Source organism: Eptatretus burgeri, chromosome 13, assembly GCF_056783735.1.
Source record: "Eptatretus burgeri isolate ZD-2024b chromosome 13, Ebu_testis_v1, whole genome shotgun sequence".
Classification (NCBI taxonomy): domain Eukaryota; kingdom Metazoa; phylum Chordata; class Myxini; order Myxiniformes; family Myxinidae; genus Eptatretus; species Eptatretus burgeri.
The window spans coordinates 18,944,122-18,954,121 of NC_140973.1; the positions used below are offsets into that span (position 1 = coordinate 18,944,122).

Consider the following 10,000-nt stretch of genomic DNA (forward strand, 5'->3'; position numbering starts at 1 on the left):
GCTTGTAGGCATGATAACTCGAGAACGGAAGAAGCTACCAATGTCAAATTACACCACGTGATTCAGGAGGGTGATGGCTTGTGCTGATTAGATTTTGGTCAAAGGTCAAGGCTACAGTGAGGTCAAACATTCGATTTTTGATGGTTTGATACAGAATCATCATAGAAACTTCTGGTTTGCGTCGCTACCTTCTCTAGAGACAACTTTTATTGGACAAGGTCAGAGGTCAAGTTGACGATTTCATAAGTACCAGTCTATGACTGCTTGTTTGTTTGTTCATTTATGCATTTGGACCCTGCAGGAACCAGTACAAACAAATCTTTCATCCAGAGGAAGGTCGAGGGCTATGTTTGGATAAAAAAAAAAAGACAAAAAAATTAAAATCCGATAAATTGACGTTATGGCCTCGATTGGGTATTGTGCCAATGCACTGCCTTGCTTTTTTGTTTTGTTTTGTTTCTTCCTGGGAGTGATCAAGTGATGTGTTTTGTGAAGATCATATTGTTACGTCTGGAGGGGGTGGGGGGGGGTATGCATTCAAAGGGTAATTAGGATGTTTAATTAGGTATGCCATGCTATTCGAGTTGTACCAGGATCTCGATGTAATAAGTAGCAATTCAGTGGTGATAAGTTGTCTCGTAAATGTCCATTTCTCTAAGGGGGAAATTATAATTGTCACGTAATTAGATAGGGAGATGGGTTAGGGTAAGTGTGTATGCGTATCCCCTTTTGATATTCCCTGTAGGCTTGCCGTGACATAACAGGACGGTGCTGTGGATGGCTCCGCCCCTTGATCACGATTGGCGGAAGGCGACGGCAGAGGGCCAATAAAAGGGCTCGATTGGAAGTGATGAGGACTCGAGTATAAAAAAGTTCTGTTCGGGAGAAGAAGAGGAGGAAGAGTCATAAAAAGAAAGCGTCTGGTCGGGGCTGTTTGTCTCTGCGCGTGCTCTCTCGTTGCGCTGGTTCGTTCCTGGATTCATTGTGTCTCGTGGCCTTGCTGTGCCTCGTGCCTCACCTCAGTTGGCTCGAGTTCTGCTGGCTCGGAGTACGGGACCGAACGGCGGGCGGACCTGCCTTCCTCTCCTGCTCGCATCTTGGCACTAGAACTGGCTCCCTGGCAGCTGTGAGCAGACTTGGGCCTACACCAGGAGGTCGACACCACCAGGAACCGCACCACGGTGGCTGGTTGAAGCTCACAGGCCGGAAACCGCGGCTCTGCGCGGAAGGGCTGACGGAACCTTGGCACCACCGTTTCTCCTGCCCCTGACGAGCGCAACGCCAGCTCGTCCGGCACCAATTCAGTGACTGTTACGTCGACACCACGGGCAAGCCTGACCACCAGCTACGTTGTGTGTGTGTGTGTGTGTGTGTGTGTGTGTGTGTGTGTGTGTGTGTGTGTGTGTGTGTGTGTGTGTGTGTGTGTGTGTGTGTGTGTGTGTGTGTGTGTGTGTGTGTGTGTGTGTGTGTGTGTGTGTGTGTGTGTACCTGGCGCCTTAGAGGGTTTGAGATTTGTATATCCATTGGAATTGTTTGTGTTACCCCCACGCCCGAACCCACACCACCATCCCGTCGAATCGCCCCGGATTCTTCCTCTTGCCGCGTCTTATTATCTTTCTGGTTCGAGAAATAAACATTATTAACTCGGTGAAAAGCGACTCGTGCCACCTTCCTCGTCCCGTTTGCTCGAGAGTGATTAAAACCGCCATCTTTGGGTTATAAAAAATAAACCGCCTCCATCGTTTCGGCTCATTCTACGTTGGCTGGACTGTTCAAGTCCCGTGGACGTCACAATATGTTGAGTTTGTTGTGATTTGCTGTCAATAACGAATTTAATTATTGCATTGATTCCACTTGTGCCTGTTATTCAAAATATTGCTGCACACATGTTTATTATAACATTTCCGTGTTCAGTCCTCGAGCAAGTTTGTTTCCTATTCTCTGTCTGGGACTTTCTTGGGAGTGATTGAGTAATGTTTTGTGACGATCATATGTTGAGGTTGTAGTGATTTGTTGTACTAAAATTTTAAAAATAAATAAAAGAAGGGAAAGCGGTCCAAGTGCATTCAGCAACGCCCAAGATTGGTAATTCAAATGCAACCATCAGGCCAACATTCCCCAATTTCTCATGCAGGAAATATTTAAATTATCTTCATATTTCATGGAATTTCCCTGGGCAATGGTGGGTACCTCAGCTGGTGTCGTATAATCTTCCTGTATTCATGATTACTTTGGTTTAAGTTGACAAATGAACTCGTGTAAATTTATTAGCTCAAACAACATTTTGTCTTATTGCTTGTGTGGAGTTACTGCCCCTTAAATTTAATCACTCTCCTCTGCTCACCTTGGATAAAATTTTAGAAAGTTATCACTTGCTCGCCTGCATATTGCTCATAACAAGCTCTGTCTTCTCACAACCCACAAAATTAAACAAGACTGCATGCACCACCGCAGTCTCACCGGGGTATATAGATTACAGTTGATCTGAGAATTAACGATCTATATTTAATTAGATCTGTGGAGACTCGCTCACTCGTACTATCAACTGTCACATGGACCGACGACAACCTCTCGCGCTCCCTTTGGGAATGGGTGAGGCTAATTGCTCATGGCGGAGTGGACTAGCAGAATTAAAGTTGATATTCTGGTGATTTTTATGAAGTTAAAAAAAAAAATCTTTTTTTTTGTCATTCAATGAATACCATTCGTCCTATAATTGCCACTTTATGAAAAAGGTGCCCCAAAAACCTAAAAGCCATTGATGTATCATGTATGCACTGGTGGTGTAAAGGACAGTGTAATTGAAGGGGAGGCCTACACAGAAAATTGAGTGAGGGAAGGATGGAAAACAATAATGGAAGGAAGAGACAACAAAGCATTCCGGGTTGTGACTATCTCGTCTATTGCCATGGATTCATATTGATTTGAGATGTACTGTCAGACCCCACTTTTTGCAGGGGATACGTTCCTGAAAAAGGCCACGAATGTTGGGGTCTGCGAATGTCAAGACATTGTTGAAAAAAAATAAATTTTTTTACATGGTCTCGGCATGTGGAGGAAAGATTACAGAGAACAAATCAGGACACAACATAACAAAGGGAACAGCAGGAGAAAGGAAAAACAGCATGGCGGAGGGAGAAAGTAGACTGAGACGGACAAACAAAGGAGAAGGGAGAATGCAAAGGGGGGGACAAGATGGATACATAAGTAAAATTGTGTTTGACGAGTTTGTGATTTTGTCAACAGAAGGATGAGATATGTCACGGCAGAGAGTGGAGTCATTAGCAAAGAGATAGAGGATTTTCCAGATTCAGTGAGATCATTGGTAAAGATTATGAATAATATGGGGCCTGGAACACTGCCTTGGGGTACTCCAATCTTGACAGGGAAAGGAGATGAAATGGTTCCGTTGAGAGCCACTTGTTGTCTACGAGAGGGGAGAAAGTCAGTAATCCAAGAGTGGAGTCTGTCTTGGATTCCATACGCAGACAGTTTGGAGAGGAAGGAAGGATGCCAGACTGTATCAAACGCTTGAGATGTCCAGAAACGGCCCTGATCTCATGTCTGATATTGAGGGCCTTCACCATTGTTGGGAGAGTAGAAGCAGTATGACAAAGGTAGAGTGACCAGGTCTGAATCTGAATTGATGATCTGAGATGAGGCTGTTGGAGAAAAGGAATGATTTTATGTGAGCTGTGATTGATTCCATGACCTTGCTGATTGCAAGTAACCTAATTGGGCTGTAGTTAAGGGGATCCATTTTTAACCTCTGCCATCGAAGATGGACGGAGGTTACTGTTTTCACCACTGTCTTTGTTTGTTTGTTTGTTTGTTTGTGAACAGTATTACGGAAAAACTCCCTGACGGATTTCGACGAAACTTAGTGGGGGGGGGGGGGTTAGGTATGGTCCAAGGCTCATGCCATTAGATTTTGGACTTGGTCCAAAGTCCAATATGGCCGCTATGGTGGCCAATTTGAAAAATATTTGAATTTTTGTTTTTGCATTTCTACATGCTTAAAGTGATTTCCAACCAAAAATAAATAAATTTGTTAGAGAAAAAAAACAAAATTTTGCAACTTTTTTTTTCCAAAAAATTTCTATTTTATTTGAAAAATATTTGAATTTTTTTTTTGCATTTCTACATGTTTTAAGTGATTTCCAACCCCCCCCCCTAAAAAAAAAGTTACAGAAAAAAACAGAAATTTTGCAACTTTTTTTTTTTTTTTGCAATTTCTACATGTGCGTCAATCTAGTTTAGTTTATTCAATCGTGGTTCAGTAGAGTCTGATCCGTTTTGACCTACAATGAATAGGATATCGGGTTCACTTAAGTGACCCAGCAGTATTGGCGGCGGAGGTTTTGCACTCTACCGAGTGCTCCCCCCCTCTAGTTGCACTGTTTTATGTAATGCTGTGATGTTGATTTCCATTTTCACAGGTGGATATAGGAGACCAGTCCTGAAGTGTTAAACAAACAAACAAACAAAAACCACGAATGTTGAAGCACCTGTATTAAATGACCTGCAAATATGTGGAGTCCGTGAATCCGCAAATAGTGGGGTACGACAGTTGCATGCAACATGGCAGTTTGGCATAGTTTTCTGAGGAGTGTGGTTGTGCTGTTGATGGAGTTTGCACCCTGTAGTTTGGAGCAGGAACGTGTGTGTGTGTGTGCGTGTGTGTGTGTGTGTGTGTGTGTGTGTGTGTGTGTGTGTGTGTGTGTGTGTGTGTAAATATATATATTTTTTTCCAGGGTTTATTCAGGGTGCCCTCTCCCACCCTCCTCCGTGTACTCTCATATTCCACCACTCTATAATTTGCAATAACTCTCTTTCTCCGCGAATGACTGGGATATGTAATGTTCACCAACTAATAATTGCAGACAGGGCACCCAAATGCTTGCACTTGTGAAACATTAGGATGGGAGTTTATAGCTGGGACGAGATTGGAACCTTGGTAGACAGTTCAGAGGTGTGTGTGCATACCTTTCGGAGCCAGGCTATCTAACCAGCGAAGGTGTATGCTTGGGTGTGGTTGTTTGAGCACTTGTTAGCAATATTTTCGTTTTGGAGGATAGCAGAGGTTGAAATAATTCTTCAGATTAACCCCAACTGGTACTTTTTTATCCTCACCAAAGGAAAGGGAATTGCATTTGGGTCCGTTTGTTTGTCCGCACAGAACTTTCGTGTTTTTCTCCGCAACCGCTTGATGGATTGAGACGAAATTTTCACCAGAGGTGCGACTACTCATGTGGAATGTTTTAATGGTGGTCATGACATCATAGGTCACATGGTATGGCAGACATGTTGGAAAAACTTTAGACCTCTATCTCTGAAACCTCACCAAGGAGAAAATTGAAACTTGGCACAAAACAAGTACTCCTCATGGGGAATTAAAAAAAATATATATTTTCTTTTTTATGATGCCAAACGTGGTGCCTTTGTTGTGACACCATAATTGTATATGTAGAATGTGACACCTGATCAGTATGAACATTTTTGAGGGTCATCTTGGGATAAAATGGTCCACAGGAAAATTTTTTTTGATGTAATCGATCACGTTATTCAGCAGCCATATTCTTTTAAAAAAAACTTTACACATATTAACGCCGATCCATGATGAAAGAGAAGGTTCACACATATGATGTCATTGGTCACATGGTTTGGCAGCCATATTTGATTTACCCTAAAACCCATAAAAATCTTCTCCAGAACGGCTGGACAGATCAAGGGGAAACTTCACACAAATGTTCCAAAGCCATGAGTGTATAAGTTTGAGGAATAATTGATAGGTCACATGGTTTGTCAGCCATATTGGATTGAAGAAACATATGAAATATTGTTTTCTCTGGAACTGCTTAATCAATCGACATGAAACTTCACATTTATGATCTCATAGTGATAGGGAATACATGTTTTAAATTTCAACTTATTGGGATGCATTGTCTGACAGCCAAAATTATTTGATTTTTTTTTTTAGCTCTGCCACCGAAGGTGAAGGAGGTAATGTTTTCACCCCTTTCTGTCTGTCTGTGTACAGGATATCTCCAAAAATTGTGGACAGATCTGAATGAAAATTTGTAGACAGGTTAGGTGTGTGACAAGGACGAACTGATTAGATTTTGATGAAGATCTGGATCCGGATTCAACGACTTGAATTTTTTTTAAAGTGCTCCTTCACCATTCCCTGAAAATATCTGTTGTTCTTCCACCGCTCCAATAGGTTCTTCTGACCATGTCCTTGTCAAAGTGGACATCTCTCTGGCTGTTATCAGAGAGCCACCTCAATGCCGTCGAGTCTGGCATTTCACTCAAGCTGACTGGCAGGGTCTCCAAGCAGCCATCAAACTTCTAGATTAGTCTCCCATCGCTACTTTCTGCAACATCAACCCATCCTTGAAATTCTTTCAAAGAAACTTTCTCTCCCTCATGCACAGATTTATCCCCTCTTGTCTTCAGTTGTCTCACCCCTCCTCCCGCCCTTGGTTCACTGAAGCATGTGGTGAGGCAGTTGTCCTGAAACAACTTGCCTTTGCCTCATGGAAAGCAAAACCCAACTGAGGGTAATCTCAGTTCCTTCCATAAAGCTCAGAACAAGTGTGTATCTTCGCTCAGGAGACCCAGAAAACGACATCTTTCTAAGCTCAAGTCTAAACTCTCATACCTCTCTCCCTTCTCCAAATCATTGGTGGCGTCTAATCAAATCTGTTTCTGGTGTATGTTCCCCCTCCATCCCCTCCCTTACCTTAAATAGCCACACTGCTGATACCGCACGTGAAAAGGCTGAATGCCTAAACTCGGTCTTTGAATCTAAATCTTGTTTCCAAAACCCATCACTTTCTGTACCCACCTTACCTAGTCGCACCAAGCTGTCCCTGGACTCCGTGTCCCTTTCTCCTGACAAGGTGGAGAGCTTGCTGTCAAACCTCAACTCAGATTCTGCAACCGGTCCAGACGGCATCAGCCCACATGTCCTAAAAAACTGTTCCTCTGCTCTTGCTCACCCTCTCTCTGTTCTATTCACTCTCTCATTTTCTCAAGGTCATCAGCCATCTGCTTGGAAATCAGCAAACATTACTGCCCTGCATAAAAAAGGTGCAAAAACAGATCCCTGCAACTTCAGACCAATCGGCCTTTTCCCAATCATCAGCAAGGTTGTGGAATCCATCATCGCTTCAAACATTAAATCCTTCCTCTTCTCCAATGGCTTGATTTCCCGTCATCAATTTGGTTTCAGACCAGGTCACTCTACCCTGGATATGCTGCTTCTGCTCTCCCAACAATGGATGGAGGTCCTCAATGCCAGACATGAAATCAGAGCCATATCCCTAGACATATCACATGCTTTTGACATGGTCTGGCACCCTGCCCTGCTCACTAAGCTCTCTTCCTATGGTATCCAAGGCCGTCTCCACTCATGGCTCACAGACTTCCTTTCTTGTCACAGTCAACGTGTGGCCCTAAATGGAGTTCTTTCATCCCCTCTTCCTGTCCAGGCTGGAGTTCCTCAAGGTAGCGTTCTGGGCCCTGTTCTTTTTCTGGTTTTCATCAATGATCTCTCCGACTCTCTGGAAAATCCTCCTTATATCTTTGCTGATGACTCCACCCTCTGCCGTACCATCAGTCATCCCTCAGACCGGCAAGTAGCAGCTTCTTCGCTCATGACAGATCTGGGTAAAATCACAAACTGGTCCAACACGTGGAACATGTCTTTCAATCTGGACAAATCTCACATTCTCACAATGTCTCTCTGAAAGCACCATTTGGAACCCCCCCGCCCCCATCCACTTTCTCAACAATCCTCTGGAAGAAGTCCTTTCTTTCAAGCTTCTGGGTCTCACCATCTACCATGATCTTTCCTGGGAAATCCACATTTCAAACCTCGCCTCAAAAGCCAGTCGCCGACTGGGAATCCTCCATCGTGCAAAGTCCTTCCTCAGCCCACCTGAGCTCCTGACCACAGACAAAGCTTTTGTCTGCAGCCTGATGGAGTACTGCTCTCTCCTCTGGGCTGGTGCTCCTGCCTCACACCTTTATCAGCTTCACACTGTGAAAACCAAGGCGTTTCAGATCATTGGCATCTCCCGTGATGAGGCTGAGTCTTTGGGCTTCTCACTCTCTCAATGCAGGCAGGTCGGTGGTCTTTCTGTCTTCCACCGTCTCCTCTCCGGTCTCGCCCCCCCCCCCCCGCTCTGTCTGTGATATGTTTCCCGCCCCCCCCATATTTTCGCAGGGCATTCAAGGTCCGCCAACAATCCCCTTCTGGTAAAACTACCAAAATCACGAATCACTGCTCACCTTCACTCTTTCTTTCCTCTTTTTTCCCCGCCTTTGGAATAAACTCCCTCACTCTATTCAATCCCATTCTTCCCTCCAGGCCTTCAAAACAGCTGTTCACCACCACCTCTTATTGTCCCCCATCCAAATCCTCGATCTTTTCTACCCCCGTTAATCCACCCAAAACCCACCTTCAAATTTACTGCTTTCCTTCCCGAAAGTCCCTGTGGTGTCCATCTCGTATACCCCATGTTCTCCGCCCCATCCCTCTCCCTTCCACAGATCTAATGTCTCTGTTCCCCACTGTTTTGTCCTGCCCTTCCACCCCTCAGTCATTAAATTACCTCACATGTTTCATTGCTTGTACGTATTTCTGTTGCTTCATCTCGGCAGGTGTGTTCGGAAGTGTTCTGTTGTGAGAGAATACTCCGAGGGTTGTGAGCATACTTGTGAACCCATTATGGTCGCCTAATGTAACGTTGACCTTCTGAGTCCACTGGATCCATTGGATTCCTTGTATAAAGCCTGCGAACAGAAATGTAACCAGCTGGCCTTCCTGCTGTCCAGAAGTTTTATATACAGCTGTCTGGAAGATGTGTTGAAATTAAAATGCGTGCACGCAAGGTTGTTGACCGACGGGGAATTAAAACGACTTCATTTTATGTTGTCGGCTTCAAGGGTTTCATCTGGTTTTAGTTTGAAGGATGAAGTCACTGCAATTTATTTATTTATTTTTTATTCCTTTCATACCACTTTGATTTTGTGTTCGTTCACATCTTGAGTTCACTCGATGCTGCAATGTCCACATTGTGGTTACATATTTTATTCACCACACAAACTTCCAAATTCAAACTCCATGATACAGCTCCCTCGAACTGTTTAAACGACTCCTGAATGTCCTTTCTTTTGTCCACGGTGTAGTTTTGTGACATTATCCTGTTGGAAGGAATCGACATCTAGAACTTGAATGCAGATTAAAGACTTGACCTGGTACTTATCTGCTTTCGATCCGCTTGTGTTTAATGCATGGAGCTCTTGTGGATGTTAACTGGTTTTTTTTGTTTTTTTTCTTCTCATTTTCAACCCCTCCCACCCCCTTGTACTGTCGTCCTCCATAACCTCCACCACCTCTCCCCTCCGTGCACTCTCGCCCTACATCACTCCCCCCTCCTTGTACTCGTCCTCCACCCCTTTCCCCCTCAGTGTACTCTCGTCCTCCACCCCTCCCCCCTCCGTGTACTCTCGTCCTCCACCACCTCCCCCCCAAATAATCTTGTCTTCCATCACTCCACCTCACTCCCCCCTCACATCCCCAGTTGCTCACCTAAATGGGATTTGCAGCTTGTACAGTCTGGCCAAACAAATGCCAAGCTATGTTGCTGTCATCATTTTATTTTTTGATGAAATATTTTTGCAAGAACTTACCTGAACACCTTGAAATGCTTTCTTGCATGAATCAGAAGATTAAGGTTGATCGTGATTCTACACTGAAACTCACTAAAACAATTTCATATTTTGATATACTAGTACTTTTTATTTTTAGCTCAACTGGACTTTAGTCCAGGGAGCTTATGCGATCAAGCAGTCTGTCGGTCAACACGTCGGCCACAGTCGGTCAACACGTCGGCCACCACTTCGGCCACAGTCGGTCTGTCTGTCAACACGTCGGCCAGTCGGTATTTGACCTCCCCCAAAATAGGTATTTGTTGTTTGACCTCCCCAA

At 44.2% G+C, this 10,000-nt stretch overlaps 1 protein-coding gene across 1 annotated transcript in view; it reads left to right on the plus strand.

The window, feature by feature from the left end:
- The window catches only part of MAEA (macrophage erythroblast attacher, E3 ubiquitin ligase), a 55,140-nt gene that overhangs the window by 14,138 nt on the left and 31,002 nt on the right, over window positions 1-10,000 (plus strand). The gene's annotated exons all lie outside the window — the stretch shown is intronic.